Below are 18,229 nucleotides of genomic sequence, written 5' to 3'. Positions count from 1 at the left end.
TCTCCTCTAAGAGGACTTCCCTGACTAAATTACCCTTTTCCTCTTCTCCCACTCCCTTCTGCATCACCCTGACTCGCTCCCTTTGTTCTTCCCCCTTCCCAGCCTCACAGCACTTACGTATATATCTGTAATTTATTTATATAAATGCCTGTGTCCCCTCCTCTAGACTGTAAGCTTATTGTGGGCAGGGAATGAGTCTGTTTATTGTTGTATTTTACTCTCCCAAGCACTCAGTACAGTGCTTTGCACACAGTAAGTGCTCAATAATACAACTGAATAAATGACTGAATGAATGATGAGAATCTCAATGGCACAGGGCTGGAGTAGCTTCTCTTCTGCCAATGAGCCCAGAGGTCAAAAGTAAGGGGATGGTGAAGGGCTGATGACACTGCTGGAGTCTTTCTTGGCTGGAGCAAAGGCTGATGGAAATGTTGTTACTGGAGGATGTGTCCATTCCAGAATCCCTCAGGAGCATCAGGGAAGAGCTGGCTCTCTCCCTCTTTCCCTGTGACCTACTATCATCATGATCCAGAATCCGTGGGGGGAACATGAGGCTGGATTCTGAGTAGGAAAAACATGGGTCTCTCTGCTTGGTCCAAGCACTTATCCTATCCCTCCTTGACTACTGCCTCGGCCTTCTCACTGACCTCCTTGCCTCCTGTCTCTCCCCACTCCAGTCCATACTTCTCCCTGCTGCCCAGATCCTTTTTCTCAAAAATCATTCAGCCCACATAGGTTCACAGCGCAACACTTAATTCCTTATCCATAATTGATTTTATTGTCTGTTTCCACCTCTACACTGTAAGCTCGTTGTGGGCAAGGAATGTGTCTACCAACTCTATTATATTATATTCTCTCAAGCACTTAGTACAGTGCTCTGAAGTCAGTCAGTCAATCATAATTATTTAGCACTTGCTGTGTGCAATGCAATGTAGTAAGTGCTTGAGAGAATATAATATGAGTTGGTAGATGTGTTTCTTGCCCATAGTGAGTACACTAGTATAGAAGGGGAGACAGACATTGATAAAAATAAATAAATTACAGATATGTACATTATTGCCATGGGGCTGGGAAGGGTTATGAATAAAGGGAGTAAGTCAGGATAATGCTGAAGTGCTTAATAAATATGATTGATTGGTCCTGAGACTTCATTTCTGACCCTGCGGGCAATAGCCAACATAACCACCAAATCACCCTTAATGGTTTCTACCTAAGACTTGAGTAATCGTGGGATCATGGCACAGAACCCATACTGGTGCAGTGCTGCTCCAGTCAGGCTGTCTGGTCATCTTACCCCAGTAGGTTTGAGTGGGTGGACAGAAAGCTTCCTTGGAACCCTAGGAGATTCTGTTTTCCCGAAGATTTTCAGTCTCCTGTCACTCTGAATCATCAAGAATGGACTAATGACTGAGAAGGTGGGTGACCAAATCATGTGACTGCTGACCATTAGAGGAGCGCTTTCTTTCATGTTTAGCAAAATACTTAGCATGATTGTCTGTCATCCATAGAGGAGGACATAAAGAGTAGCCAGGACAACGACTCTCTTTGCCGCTCTGACCTCAGGCATCACCCTTTGAGAGTGTCTGGGTCCATGAAGGTGCTGGACCTGCCTGTGGTGTCTGTGCAAGAGAAATACTATGTAGATGCTGGCCATGCTCATGAGCCCCACGATGTAGAGATCCCGGAGGGAACACACAGTTGCCATGACCAGGGCGATTTCTTCACTTTTGCTAACTTTAGAGCAATATTTGAGGTCCAAAATGATTCTAACTGTGCTGCCATTCTGAGGGCCTGTCATGTTCATCACTGTATCAAACTCTATGAGAAGATTAATAATCCAAGAGAGGACACAGGAAGGGAGGATGCATTTGGGTAATTTAGCTTTGATGCCTGCCCATTGGGAGGTGCCAGGACTGATGGTGATGGCTTGGAAGACACTCAAGAGGCAGGTGGTGCAGATGGCTACTCGATAAAGATAAAAGAAGATTTTACATCCAACATTTCCCAGGAAGTTTCTCAGGCCCCAAGCAGACATGGTCTCTGGGGTTGGATTGGTCAGGAGAATTATGGTGTTGGCCAAGGCTAAGTGACTGAGGATCAAGTCGGAGGAGCTGATCTTGGGGCTGGTGGAAACCATGCGGGTATAAAATAAGAGGAGGAACACATTCACTGAGACCCCAAGGATGACCTGGAATAGCATCACGATCCCAAAAGAGATCTCAGTGGCGTTCATTCTCTCGAAATTTCAGTTAGAAAGAGAGGCCTCCTTTAAAGCTACCTGGAAGAGGAAAGGGAAGGGAAAGGGAAAGAGGGAGAGAAAGGGGTGAGGGGAGAGAGAGAGTGAGTTCATTGAGCCAAAATTAATAAATACCCTCTCCTTGTGCCATCACTTTCCCATCACCCCTCCCCACCTATCCTCACTTTCTCCCACCCACACATAGGCTGTTTGCCAAGCAATCACCAGAGTGGAAAGAAGGAGAGAAAATTCCTGTGGGCAGGGAATGTGTCTGTTTATTGTTATATAGTACTCTCTCAAGTGCTTAGTATGCTGCTCTGCGCACATTAAGCACTCAGTAAATACATTTGAATGAATGAATGAATGAATGGGTGGGAAGGGAAATGACTGGGAATAAAAGTATCCCCTTGGTCTGCTCTGAGGGTGGCTTTTGGTGTGTCAAGGGTTAAAATGGTGTGGCTTTGTAGGGTGCTTGCCTCCCACAGCCTCAGCCTGGGGCCCCTGGACTTTAACTTTTTATTTTTAAGTGGCATTTGTTAAGCGCTTATAGCACCACCATACTCCTGTCTCACAAGCCCTTGGCATTATCCTTGACTCACCTCTCTCATTCAACTCATATATTCAGTCTGTCACCAAATCCTGTTGGTTCAACCCTCACATCACTAAAATCCACCCTTTCCTTTCCATCCAAACTGCTACCACTTTAATACAAGCACTTATTCTATCCCACCTTGATTTCTACCTCAGCCTTCTTGCTGAACTTCCTGACTCCTGTCTCTCCTCACTCCAGACCATACTTCATTCTGCTGCCCATATAATTTTTCTACAGAAAAATTTCAGTCCATGTTTTCTTACTTCACAAGAACCTCCAGTGGTTTTTCATTCACGTGGTCTAATGGAAACTCCTTAACATCAGCTCTAAAGCACTCCAACACTTTACCCTTCCTGGCTTACCTCATTGATTTCCTGCAACCCAGTTGAAGAACTTCACTCCTTTAACACCAACTTCCTCACTGTATTCCGATCTCACTGATATCACCACCAATTTTTAGCCCATATCCTGCCTCTGGCCTCAAACTCCTTCCCCTTTCATATCTGATAGGTTCTCCCAAACCTCAAAGCCCTATTAAAATATCACCTCCTCCAAGAAGCCTTTCCCTTCCCCTAGTCCCTCTCCCTCTTGGTTGCCCCTGCTCTTGGATTTGAACCCTTTATTCATCCCACCTCAGCCCCACAGCGCTTCTGTCCATACCTGTAATTAATTTTAAAGTAAGTCTCCCTCTAGACTTGTAAGCTCCTTGTGGACAGTGAACAAATCTACCAAACTCTGTTATATTGTACTCCTCCAAGCACTTAGTACAGTGCTCTGCACACAGGAGTCAGTGCTCAAAAAATACAAGTGATCGATTAATTAATTGAGAAGGAGGAGCTTAAATGGCCAACCATCCTTTTCCCTAGATGCCCACACTCTTGCTCCACTAGATTATTGGGGAGAGACCCCTGCCAAATCACCTTCAGAGCACTATGGAAAGTGATACTGAGTTCTCCTGATGGAGTAGAAAAGGAAGGATCAACCAGTTTATATAAGTTGAAAATCATTGAAACCATTCAAAATAGAATTTCTGTTTGCAAAAAGAGAGTTCGTTTATGGAAAGGATCAACCCACTTATGTAGAGTAAATATAAATAAAACATTCATAACAAGTAACTTCTTTTTGCTAAAGGAGAGTTACCCCTCTCAATATTGCATCTGGAGAGTTCCCAGTATTCTACCTGTCTCAACTATGGGAGGGAAAGTCAAACAGAGAGATACCCATTTCATTCCTAGCTTCGGCAGTGGCTAGCAAGAGGAAAGCAATCTGCTGCAACTCAAAATTCACCTGTGCTGGACAGCAGCAACATGGGAGAGAGTTGAGAGTGGAGAATTGAGCTTTCTGTGTAGAAGAGGGCAATGGTAAACCACTTCTGTGTTTTTACCATGAAAACTCTATAGATGCACTACCAGAATAATTGCAGATGGAGGTAGGGCTGGGAGAGGTGTGTCCATGGAGTTGTTATGGGTCTGAGATGACTCAACAGCACAAGACAAAAAGAAAGTTGTCATGGAAACAGCTCATGCCAATATATGAGCTAGAAATTAATGAAACTATTCATAATATGGTATTACTACTGGTTGATACCATGATCTTGATCCCTAAGAAGAGAGTTGCATTTCTTTTGTAGCCTATGTCTTTGAGTGTTGCCTTCTGCTCCTGATTCTAAACTGATTATTACTGAGGCTGCAACAACTGAACATCAGAAGAATTTACAACATTTGTGCCTGGCTTCAAAGAATGAGCCTGTTTGAATTGAGTGACTCTACACCACTATTCAATAGAGGTTTATGTTTGGTACATAGTAAGAGCTTAACAAATACCATTATTATTATTCCACCCTATATTATTATTATTAATGATAATAATGATAATGTTGTCAACAATATTACTGAGAAGCAGCATGGCTTAGGGGAAAGAGCATGGGCTTGGGAGTCAAAGGTCGTGGGTTCTAATCCTGGCTGCACCACTTATCAGCTGTGTGACTTTGGGCAAGTCATTTATTTCTCTGGGCCTCAGCTACCTCATCTGTAAAATGACGATTAAGATTGTGAGCCCCATTTGGGACAACCTGAAACCTTGTATCTACTCCAGCGCTTAGAACAGTGTTTGGCACATAGAAAGTGCTTAAAAAATGCCATTATTATTATTATTATTATTAATATTAATTATTAAGTGTTTACTATGTACCAAGCACAGTACTAAGCATTGAGGGTAAATACAAGATAATCAAGTTGGCCACAGTCCCTGTCCCACATGTGGCTCCCAGTCTAAGTAGGAAGGAGAACAAGGTATTGAATATCCATTTTTCAGATGGAAAAACTGAGGCACAGAGAAGTTAAGTAACTTGCCCAAGGTCATGCAGCAGGCATATGGTGAGACGTGAATTAGAATCAGGTCCTCTGACTCCCAGGCCATGACTTTCCACTAGGCTACGCTGCATCTCAATTCTGAGTTATTATTATCCTATATCCCAGTCTTCCAATCTTATTCCACTGTTGTTCTCCAGAGTCAGGTGGTGTACAGACAGCTCTCTCTGCCCTACTCCTCCCTGCCAATCACTCACTGAAAGCCTCTAGACAATCCAGGTAATAACATCTTGTCTTCTCATATTGGGATTAAATGTGATTCCTTTCTGAACCATTTTTTCAATCTAATATAAAGCATACAAAACCTCCTGATATCAATCAATCAATAAATCATATTCAATGAGTGCTTACTGTGTGCAGGTCACTGTACTAAGTGCCTGGGAAAGTACAATATAACACTTGGTAGACACATTCCTCAATCTTGTAAATTCTACCTTCACAACATTGCCAAAATCCACCCCTTTTTTTCCATCCAAACTGCTATCACATAAATGCAAGCACTTATCCTATCCCACCTTGATTACTGTATCAGTCTCCTTTCTGACTTCCCTGCCTCCTGTCTCTCCCAATTCCAGTCCATACTCTGTTCTGCTGCCCAAATCATTTTCCTTCAAAAACGTTCAGACCATCTTTTCCCACATGTTTCCTAAGAAACTCTGGTGGTTGCCCATCCACCTCTGCATCAAACAAAAACTCCTCACATTAACTTTAAAGCACTTAATCACTTTGCCCCCTCCTACCTCACCTCTCTACTCTCCTACTACAACCCAACCCTCACACTTGATTCCTCTAATGCTAACCTTCTCACTGTAACCGGATCTTGTCTATCTCGCTGCCGACCTCTAGCCCACATCCTACCTCTGGCCTGGAACGTCCTTCCTCCTCATATCAGACAGATAATTGCTCTCCCCCACTTCAAAATCTTACTGAAGGCACATCTCCTCAAAGAAGCCTTCCCTGTCTAAGCTGCCCTCTCTTCTACCCCTCCTTTTTGTGCCACTCTTGCTCCTTCATTCATCTTCCCTCCCAACCCCACAGCAGATATGTACATATCTGTAATTTATTTATTTACTTATTTATTTATTTATATTAGTTTCTGTTTCCCCCTCTAGCCTGTAAATTCGTTGTGGGCAGGAATGTGGCTGTTTGTTATTCCCTTGTACTCTCCTAAAGCACTTAGTACAGTGCTTTGCACACAGTGAGTACTTAGTAATTATGACTGAAGTTTCCTGCCCACATGAGCTTTCAGTCTAGAAGGGGAGACAGACATTAATATAAATAAATAAGATATGGTAATGTACTTAAATGCTTTGGAACTGAGGGAGGGGTGAATAAGGGTGCAAAGCCAAGTGCAAGGATGGGGAAGACCTCTGGGAGTAGATATGCTTTTAATAAGCCTTTGACGGTAGGAAGGGTGGTCAGCTGCTGGATAGGAAGAGGGAGGGAGTTCCAGGCCCTATATAGGACATGGGCGAGATGTCGGCAGAGATGTCACAAGATGGAGGTAGAGTGAGCTAAGTGTGCAAACTGGGTTGTATTAGAAAAACAGGGAGATAAGTGAGGAGGGGCCAAGCTGACTGACAGCTTTAAAGCTTATAATGAGGGGTTTCTGTTTGAAGTGTGAAGACAGGGCACATATCAACTGCCAAAGAAGTCACCACAGCAGTCAGACCCAGGAAAATTGTAAAGCACCTATACATAGATGAAATATCTGCTGAGATCTTCAACATGGAGAAGAGAACCAGCTTAACCACATGCATAAACTCTTCCTCAACACAGGAAATGCCACAGGATCTCAAAGATAGAACCATCATCACCATTCATGGGTCTACCAACTCTGTTGCATTGGACTCTCCCAAGCACTTAGTATAGCTCTCTGCACACGGGAAGTACTTAACAAATACAACTTATTGATTGAAGAAAGGCAATCCCTGCCTGCCTTCTATCACTCCTCAATTCCACTGGCCTCCTGCTCCACCCAACCTCACCCACTCACCAATTTGGATATGCATTTGATCTCCTCATCTCTAGCCACTGCACAATCTCTACCCTCACCAATTCTGAAATCCCTCTATCTGACCACAACCTCCTCAACTGCCTTCTCTCCCACATGCCTCCTCCCCGTAAATCTGTACTGTTACCTCACAGAGATCTCTGATCTTTTGACCCCATCCAAAAATTTCTCAACTCATTATGCCCCATTTAGCTTCCATACCTAAACTACCTTCCCTTGTTGATTAAACTGATGCTCTCAACATCACCTTCTCTACTGAACTCAATTCACTCTCTACCCTATCGCTTCATCGATCTCGCAACAATAACCCACAATTCTGGATGACTTGTGCAATCTGCCTCCTTCGTTCTTGTGGATGAGCCCCAGAGCGCTGCTGGCAGAAATCTAGATATCAGGCTGACTCTGTCCACTTCAAGTTTACCCTTGTGTGTTTTAACTCTGCCCTCTCCTCTTTCTGGCAAAATTGCTTCTCCATCCTCATTGACACTCGTGCCCATCACCCTTGCCATTGTTCCAGATGTTTAACTCCATCCTCAAAACTTCTGTCCCCCTTCCTCCCCTAACCCTTGCCCCCAATGACCTGGCCAGCTAATATATTAAGAAAATTGACTATTTCAAGGATGAGCTCCCTGAAATCACCCCTGCCTCTCCCCAATTCCTCTCCATTCCCTACCCTTCTACAAGTCTCCCATTTTCCCCAGCATTGTCTCTAGAGGACATCTCTGGCTTTTCTCAAAATCCACTGCCTCCACCTATACATGCGACCCCATTCCTTTGCACCTTATCAAAATACTTTCTCCCTCCCCTCTTCCCTACCTAACTGCCATCTTCAATTGTTTGCTCTCCAACGGCTTCTTCCCCACTGCTTTCAAGCATGCTCATATTTCCCCTCTTCTAAAAAAAAAAAACCTCCCTTAAGTCCATGGCTTCTACCAGTTATCTCCCCATTTCCCTCTTACCATTCCTCTCCAAGGTCCATGAGAGAATTGCCTAAACTCTCTGTCAACTTTCTCTGCTCGAATTCTCTTCTTGACCCCCTCTAATCTGGCTTCCATCCCCTTCTCTTCACAGAAACTGCCCTCTCAGAGGTCACCAGTGGTCTCCTTCTTGTCAACTCCAATGAGCTCTACTCCATCTGAATCCTCCTTGACCTCTCTGATGCCTTTGACACTGTTGACCACCCGCTTCTTCTGGAAACATTATCCAGGCTTGGCTTCACTGATACTATTCTCTACTCGTTCTCCTCCTATCTCTCATTCTCATTCTCTATCTATTTTGGGGGCTCCCCCTCTGCTTCCCAACCCTTACCTGTGGGGTTCATTCAGGGTTCAGTTCTAGGTCCTCTTCTATTCTCCATCTACATTGCATATTAATGTCTGCCGCCCCTTCTAGACTGTGTGCTCATTGTGGGCAGGGAATGTGTCTCTTTGCAGTTATATTGTACTCTCCCAAGCATTTACTATGGTACTGTGCACACAGTAAATGCTCAATAAATATGATTGAATGAATGAATAAATGAATGAATCTACCCCCACTCCCTTGGAGAACTCATTCACTTCCATGGCTTCAACTACCAACTCTATTTAGATGATACCCAAATCTACATCTCCAGTCCTGATCTCTCTCCCTCTCTGCAGCCTCGCATTCCTCCTGCCTTCAAGACATCTCTACTTTGGTGTCCTCCTGTCACCTCAAGATTAACATGTCCAAAACAGAACTCCTTATCTTGCCTCCTAAACCCTGTCCTCCCCTCTGAGTTTCTCACCATTGTAGATGACATCATTCATTCATTCATTCAGTCATATTTATTGAGCGCTTACTCTGTGCCGAGCACTGTACTAAGTGCTTGAAATGTACAATTCAGCAACAGATAGAGACAATCCCTGCCCAACAATGGGCTCACAGTCACCATCCTTCCTGTCTCACAATCCTGTAACCTTGGCTTTATCCTTAGCTCATCTCTCTCATTCAATCCACATATTCAATCTGTCACTAAATCTTGTCAGCTTCACTTTCATGACATTGCTAAAAGCCACCCTTTCCTCTCCATCCAAACTGCTGCTATGTTATCCCCTCCTGCCTTTATTACTATATCAGCCTCCTTGATGACCTCCCAGTCCTCTGTTTCTCCCCACTCCAATCCGTATTTCACTCTGCTGCCTGGATCATTTTCGTACATTTTCCCCACCCCTCAAGAAACTCCAGTGGTTGCCCATCCACCTATGCATTAAACAAAAACTCCTCACCACTCGTTTTAAAGCACTCAATCACTTTGCCTCCTCATACCTCACCTCACTACTCTTCTATTACAACCCAGCCCACACACTTCACTCATCTAATGCTAACCTTTTCACTGTACCTCAGTCTCATCTATCTTGCTGCCAACCTCTCACCCACATCCTGCCTGGAATACCCTTCCCTCTTATAGCTGAGAAACAATTACTGTCCCCTACTTCAAAGCCTGATTGAAGGTCTATCTCCTCCAAGAGGCCTTCCCTGACTACGCACTCCTTTTATCTTCTCCCACTTTCCTTTGAGTCATGCTGACTTGATTCATTTACTCATCCCCCATCCCAGCTCTACAGCATATCTGTAACTTATTTATTTATTCATTTATATTAATGTTGGTCGTCCCCCCACCTCTAGACTTTGAGCTTGTTGTGGGCAGGGAAAGTGTCTGTTTATTGTTGTATTGCTCTCTCCCAAGCATTTAGTACAGTGTTCTGCACACAGTAAATGCTCAATAAATGTCACTGAATGAATTCAAAAACCATCAGAGTGTAGCAGTATTCATGGTGCCTCCTTGTTCTCCATTTCTGGCCAGATACTAGCCAGGCCCTCTCCTGGATTGGTTGCTAAAGAATATCGTTGACAGGATGCTCCCAGAGTCACGAAGGTTTTTCTCATTCTAAAAGGGTAGATGAGAGAAAGACCCCAGTCTTATGGCAAAGGGAATCAAAGAAGGAAAGGAGCAGTGGGGAAGAATTCTCAGTCTTAGGTAAGAGCAAATATGTAAGGAAAAAGACCACTTTTGCGCTATGCCCAAGACAATAATAATAATAATAATAATGGTATTTGTTAAGCACTTACTATGTGCTATACACTATACTAAGCACTGGGGTAGATATAGAATTATCAGGTTCCACATGTGCCTCAATCTAAGTAGGAGAGAGAACTGGTATTGAATTCCTGTTTTGCAGATGAGAGAACTGAGACAGGATTAGAACCTCCTATTCCCAGGCCTGGATTCTTTCCATTAGGCCAAAATGCTACTAGATCACTGGTTTTCAAATGTGACTGGCAACAGAATAATCAAAATAATAAATGCCTTTATTTCATCATTTTTCATTCCTAAAAATATAGAATTCTTCATTCCATGCTTTGGGTCTCTATCTATCTATCTGTCCCACAGCCCTTAAATGCATATCCTTACATCCTCCCATTTCCCCTTTTTGTAATTTATGTCTGCCTCCCCCTGCAGACTGCAAGTTGCTTGTGGGTAGGGATTGCTCTATCAACTTGGTCGCATTGTACTATCCTCAGATCTTAGTACAGTGCTCTGCGGACAGTAAGCAGTTAATAAATTCCACTGATTGAATGGAATGAATGTGGTGGGGAGAGAAAAGCCACTGCCATTTTGACACCTGCCCTGACTGTATCCCTTTCCCTGCTCTTTCCACCGAGTTCTCTCTCCCTAGGAGCGTAGCTGATGCCCTGCCTGCCACCTGTCTTCCCCAGCTGTCTCAACAATTCTCAAGCCCCTATTAATCAATCATTCAGTGGTGCTAACTGAGTGCTTACTGCATGCACAGAATTGTACTAAGTGCTTTGGAGAGCACAATACAACAGAAGCAGTGTGACTAGTGGAAAGAGAATAGGCTTGGGAGTAAGAGGACCTGGATTCTAATCTGTGTCTTTGGGTAAGTCACTTAACTTCTCTGTGCCTCAGTTTCCTCAACAGTAAAATGAGTATTAAATACCTGTTCTCCCTCCTACTTGGACTGCAAGACAGGGACTGTATCTGACTTAATTAACTTGTACCTACCCTAACACTTAGAAGTGTTTGATATATAGTATTAAATTTGATTAACAAATACTATGAAAAAAGCACCCTTAAAAAAGTGACAGAGGAAATATTAGAACCCAGGTCTTCTGACTTCCAGACCCAGGCTCTTTCCACTACTCCTTGCTGCTGGCTTCTTCTCTCATCTTATTAGCCGCTGGACAGTTCTCAGTAATTGGCCACTAGTTTTCAACTGGGATTCAGTACTCTTGATGCTTTGTTTTATCATGCCACTTGTCTGCTGAGTGATTTTGAGCATGTCATGTAATTTCTCTGTGTCTCAGTTACCTTATCTGTAAAACGGGGATTAAGTTTATGAACCCCATGTGGGAAGCAGACTGTGTCCAACCTGATTATCTTGTATCTATTGGCACACACTAAGCACTTAACAAAATCATTTTTTTTAAAGGAGTAGCTCTCTTTAAGAAAAGCTGCATATGAAAAGAGAGACAAGGAGGCAAAAAAGAAAAGAGCATCAGGCATAACAAACATTAAATACAATACCACAACAAGGGGCAATGGTTTTGTGTGCCCAGTGTGGCCAGCACAGTGGATCCTACATTGCCTTTTTCCCAGGACAATATCATACACATACTTCATGGTCCCTGTTATCTTCTTGAAATTGTAAGAACTATATATATATATATATAAAAGAGAAGCAGCGTGGCTCAGTGGAAAGAGCCCGGGCTTGGGAGTCAGAGGTCATGAGTTCGAATCCCGGCTCTGCCACTTGTCAGCTGTGTGACTGTGGGCAGGTCATTTAACTTCTCTGTGCCTCAGTTACCTCATTCATTTGTAAAATGGGGATTAACTGTAAGCCTCACATGGGACAACCTGATTACCTTGTATCTGCCCCAGGGCTTAGAACAGTGCTCGGCACATAGTAAGCGCTTAACAAATACCAGCATTATTATTATATATATATATATATATAGACTGTAGACTGTAAGTTCCCCACTCAGAGTCACATCTGGAGAGTTTCCAGTACTCTACCTGTCTTGACTATGGGAGGAACAGTCAAGCAGAGGCTTACCCATCCCATTCCTAGCTTGGCCAGTGGCTTGTGAATGCAAGGCAATCTGCTACAGGTCAAAACTCACCTGTGCTGGGCAGCAGCGACATGGGAGACAGTTAAGGGTGGAAACTCAACTTGACTGCGCAGAAGGAGGCAATGGTAAATCACTTCTCTATTTTTACCAAGAAAACTCTATGGAAGCACCACCAGAATGATAGCAGACAGAGGTGGGGTGCTCTGGGAGAGATACATCCATGGCGTCACTATGGGTCGGACACAACTCGACAGCCTAAAACAAGACAAGATTGTAAATTCATTGTGGGCAGAAAACGTGTCCACCAACTCTGTTGTATTTTACTCTCCCTAGCTCTACTTAGAGTGCTCTGTATGAGGTAAGTTCTCAATAATTACCATATATGTATTGCATTTAGAGAGAGAGAAGGATTCAGTACAATGCTGAGGAGAAACCTTTGGCTTCTTCTCCAAAGGTCCTATGGAATGGGAATATGGATGGAGCCTCTAGCTGGAAATCCCTCCCCATCCATTTATGCCAGAACACCACTCTACCACCTTCAAGGTGTTATTAATATCACATCTCCTCCAAGAGGCCTTTCCCTTTTTCCCCAACTCCCTTTCCCTTCTGCATTGTCTCTGAGCTTGGATCTGTACCTCTGGGACTCTTGATTTTCACCCAAACCCACAGGTCTTATGTACATATCCATAATATTTATTTATATTCATGTCTTTCTATCTCGACTGTAAGCTTAAGGTTGACAGGGAACATGTCTGCCAACTCTATGATATACTTTCTCAAGCTCTTAGAACAGTGCTCTGCACACAGTAAATACCACTGATTGAATTTGAGAAAAAGACCAGATACAGCATTACTCAGACTTCCAATCAAAAGTTCATAGACCCCTGATCCCAAAACCCCCTGAACAAAAAGAGGGTTTATCATACTCACTCATCTTTGCCCTTTGTGCTGGCTGAGATGGTAGCAAGGGTACAGTCAATCTCTCATAGTTCAGGGTTCAAACAGCATTTATCCATGCTTTTTTAATCTATTCCTTCCCTCAGGGGGCAATTAATGCATGCTGGAATGAGCTAATCACTACCTTAATTCATTCTGACACTCCAATTGGGAAATCTCTGGAAATGCCCAGACTGCCTTCCCTAAGTAATTCTCCCTATAGTCATCTGCTTCCAATGGATCTACCAGGGACAATCATGGGCAGACATTCATTTGTTGTTATTGTCTTGTGTATCTTTCCTCCCCTACTCAGACGGTGACAGCCTGGAGGGACTGTGAAGAGGAAGATAATCTGATGGACCGAAATGAGGAAGTTCAGTGGTCTGTCTCCAAGTCCTGCCAGTTTTTCCCCTTCCTCCCTACAATTAAAGCCACCATCTTTGCCCACGCCCTCTTCTTCCTGGCAAAATTATTTCTTCACCCTTAGTCACACCCATGTCTATTACCCTCGCCAGCTTTTCCAGACATTTAAATCCCTCCTCAAACCCTGTCCCCCTGCTTCCCCATCCCTTGCCCCCAGTGACTTAGTTTATTAAGAAAATTTATATTATCAGGTGTTATCATCCTAAAATCTCCCCTGCTCCTCCCCATTCCCTCCCCACTCCTTCCCCTTCTTCAACTCTCCCATCTTTCCTGGCAGTATCCCTAGTGCACAAGAGCAAAGGAAGTGGACAGCAGCAGCATTGCAGGGATGAGGATTAGTGATATGAAATCAATGAAGGGATAGGGGAGCAAGTGAATTAAGTTCAGGAGAGATGATGGTGTTGAGAGCGTCTAGTTGTTCATCAAGGGAAGGTAGTTTGGGTATGGAGAAAATGAGAAAATTGAATGGGGTCAAAAGATCAGAGTTCTCTTTAAGGGAGTAGTACCAATTTATGGGGAGGAAGTGTGTGGGAGAGGAGGCAAATTAGGATGTTAAGGCTAGGTAGAGGGATTTCAGAGTTGGTAGGGTAGAGATTGTACAGTGGCTAGAGATGATGAGATTGAGCTTGTGTACAAGTCGGTGAGTGAGTGAGGTGGGGTGGAGCTGGAGATCAGCGGAGTTGAGGAGTGATAGAAGGCAGTCAGCAGAAGGATCATCCAGAACATTTTTGTGGATTTTGAAGTCCCGAAAAGCTGTGAGTCTCTGGGCTTTGACCCAAAAAACTTCCATATCTACTACCCTGACTTGTTGGAACTTGCTGAAAGCCGGGTCCTGCTTTCCAGGGCTGAAAATCCCTTTGGTGTTTGGCAGGCAATGGGAGGGATGAAGGAGGAGAGATTGCAGGTAGCAGTGGCTGATCCAGAAGAACTCACCCAATGCCATCATTTGGCTACGGACACAAGCAGCTGTTTTCTTCTTTGTAGGCAGCTATCCTTCTATCTCTTCCCAATCTTTTGTGGGGAGGGATCAGGGTAACAGACACATAAAGCACAGGATTTTCCAGGAGATGATCTGAGAGATAAACATTGATCTCCATCCCCTCAAATTCTTTCGAATATCAGACTGGTCTCCAGTTAGTCCTCAGGAAGCATTCTGAAAACATACAGTGGGACTGTAAGCTCCCCATCTAGACTCTGAACTCCTTGTGGGCAGAATGCACACTACCAACTTTGTTGCACTGGACTCCTCCAAGTGCTTAGTACAGTATTCTGCACACAGTAAGCACTCAATAAATACCATTGAAGCAGCATGGCCCAGTGGATAAAACACAGGTCTGGGAGCTAGATGCCTGGGTTCTAATCCCTGCTCCACCACTTGTCTGCTGTGGGACCTTGGGCAAATCTTTCCATGAGGGGATGAGGGGATGAGGGGATGAGGGGATGAGGGGATGAGGGGATGAGGGGATGAGGGGATGAGGGGATGTGGCATTGCCCAGGGATGGGCGGTTGGTGGGGAAGGAACGCACGAGGCCAGGCTGGCGGACTGTTGGGGTGGGGGGGCAGCCGGGATGTGCATGCGGATTCCCCCCCCCGCCCCAGCCTCCTCTACGTTGCCCTCTCCCAAGTGTCTTGCACAGAATGCTGCATGGATGTTGCCTGTCCGTTGAGAAGGAACGAGGCTTAGCGGAAAGAGCCCGGGCTGGGGAGGCTGAGGGCATGGGTTTTAATCCCTGCTCTGCCACTCATTGGCTGGGTGGCTTGGGGCAAGTCACTGAACTTCTCTGGGCCTCAGTGACCTCATCTGGAAAAGGGGGATGAAGACTGTGAGCCCCACGGGGGAGAACCTCATGACTTTTTATCTCCCCCAGCGCTTAGATCAGTGCTTGGCACATAGTAAGCGCCTAACAAATACCATTATTATTCTCTGTGCCTCAGTTCCTTCATCTGTAAAATGGGGATTAAAACTGTGGGCCCCATGTGGGACTACCTGATTACCTTGTATCCACCCCAGCACTTAGAACAATGCTTGGCAAATAGTAAACGCTTAACAAATACCACCATTATTATTATTATTATTATTATTATTGTTGTCTTGTCATCTGCCTTCCCCCTTCTAGACTATAAGCCCGTTGTCGGGTAGGGATTGTCTAGATCTGTTGCTGAATTGTACATTCCAAGCACTCAGTACAGTGCTTTGCACATAGTAAGCACTCAATAAATACGATTGAATGAATAAAATCACTTCACTTCTCTAAGCCTCAGTTTGCAAACTGAGGATTCAAAAACTGTTCTCCCTCTTACTTAGATTGTGAGTCCCAGCCCCTGTACCCGACCTGATTCACTTGTATCTACCCCAGCACTTAGAACAGTGTTTGGTACATAGTAAATGCTTAACAAATACCATTAAAAAATGATTGATAAGAAGTTGGATGGAGTTTTGATAATAATTAGGGTGTTTGTGCCAGGCACTGCACTAAACGCTGGGGTAGATACAAGCAAATTGGGTTAGACACAGTTCCTGTCCTACATGGGGAGCACAGTCTTAATCCCCATTTTACAGTTGAGGTAACTGAGGCCTAGAGAAGTGAAGTGACTTGCCCAAAGTCACAGACCAGAGAAGTGGTGGAGTCAGGATTAGAACCCAGGTCCTTCTGGCTCCCAGGCCTGGGCTCGCTCCACTAGGCTGTGCTGCTTCTCCAGCAAGCTTTAGGCTTCTCAAGCAGGATGTAAGCTTTACTGGGGCAAGCCAAGTTCTAGTAATAATAACAATGGTATTTTTTAAGCACTTACTATACGCCAAGCACTGAAGTAAGCACTGGGGTAGATAAAAGATAATCAGGTTCCACATGGGACTCACAGTCTAAGTAGGAGGGAGAACAGGGATTGAATTCCTATTTTGCAGATGAGGGAAATGAGGCACAGAGAAGTTAAGTTACTTGCCCAAGGTCACACGGGGGTAAGTAGTGGAGGCAGGATTGGAACCCAGATCCTCTGACTTCCAGGCCAGGGCTCCTTCCATTAGGTCATGCTGATTTACAGTGTTCTGTGGTGAGAAACCATAGACGTGGCCTTGGAGAATCAATTGATGATCTTGGTTCACCCCTCTGTGATGTTGTTAACGTCCCAAGCCAAGAGATAGAAAGTGATGGATGAAGGTACATAGCCTCCTAGATAGGGCTCAGGCATGAGAATCAGAAGGACCTGAGTTTTAATCCTGGCTTCATCACTTGTCTGCTATATGACTCTGGGCAAGCCACTTAACTCCTCTGTGCCTCAGGTCCCTCATCTGTAAATGGGGATTAAGATTGCCTGACTCAGGTGGAACCAGGACTGTGTCCAAACTAATTCCTTTATATCTACTCCAGTGCTTAGAATAGTGCCTGGTCCATACTAAGCTCTTAACAAATGTCATTAAGAAAAGAGGTGGGAAATAAAGGAAATCTCAAGTTAAAGTTCTCTCTGCTTCTGGCAGAATTGAAAAGGCATCAGGCATGTGGTTCAGGGAAGGGGAAAGGTGTTTGTGGGAGGGTGATGGGCTCTTTTCATTTGCAAATGACATCTTCATCTTTTCCCCACTTACCCAGCTGGTCCAGATGTATCTTATTTAGAGGACCCCATAGCGGGTGTGGGGTGGAATACACCAGTTGTGCCAGTAACCTGAAGGACAAGGCCTGTGATATGTAGGGCATCCAGACTTGAGTTTCATAAAGTTCCCCGAGGGCAGGCTGTCACTCTAAAAGTAATACCAAGGGGGCGTTTGGGTCCTCAAGGAAGGAGGAGGTGAAGGAGGAAGTCATTAAGAATGTTCTGTCATCAGGTAATCACAGGGCTCTGGTGAAATAATTAGGAATGGTTCTGATGGAATGGGATCCTATTCCCAAGTGGTTGACTGGGGTGGAAAAATCTATGTTGAAGCTATAAGAAATAACAATAATAATAATGGTATTTATTAAGTGCTTACTCTGTGTCAAGCACTGCTCTAAGAGCCAGGGAAGCTACAAGATGATCAGGTCAGACACAGTGTCTGTGTCACAAGGCTCACAGTCCAAGTAGGAGGTAGGACAGGTATTGAATCCTCATTTTACAGATGAGGGTACTGAGGCCCAGAGAAATGAAATGATGACTTGGTTGAAGTCACACAGTGGACCCATAATGGAGACACGATTAGAAGTCAGGTCCTTTGATTTCCAGGTGCGGGCACTTTCCACCCAGTCGCATAGCTGAGACGATTTTGTAGTAGATGCTGGAGGAAAACAGACCCATTAATAGATTTTGTCCTACATTATTTTGAACCTCTTAAAAATATTATTATGGTATTTGTTAAGCGCTTACTATGTGCCAAGCATTGTTCTAAACACTGGGGTAAATACAAGGTAATTAGGTTGTCCCACGTGGGGCTCACAGTCTCAATCCCCATTTTACAGATGAGGTAACTGAGGCACAGAGAAGTTAAGTGACTTGCCCGAGGTCACACAGTGGACAAGTGGCAGAGCCAGGATTAGAACCTACGTCCTCTGATTTCCAAGACCTAGCTCTTTCCACTGAGC

At 44.3% G+C, this 18,229-nt stretch overlaps 1 pseudogene; it reads right to left on the bottom strand.

Moving 5' to 3' along the window:
• Positions 1-1,285: 1,285 nt before the first annotated feature.
• LOC114813736 lies at positions 1,286-2,233 on the bottom strand (annotated as a pseudogene).
• Positions 2,234-18,229: the final 15,996 nt, after the last annotated feature.

The sequence above is a fragment of the Ornithorhynchus anatinus genome, chromosome 8, assembly GCF_004115215.2.
Source record: "Ornithorhynchus anatinus isolate Pmale09 chromosome 8, mOrnAna1.pri.v4, whole genome shotgun sequence".
Classification (NCBI taxonomy): Eukaryota; Metazoa; Chordata; class Mammalia; order Monotremata; family Ornithorhynchidae; genus Ornithorhynchus; species Ornithorhynchus anatinus.
This window is presented reverse-complemented; position numbering and strand designations above follow the sequence as displayed.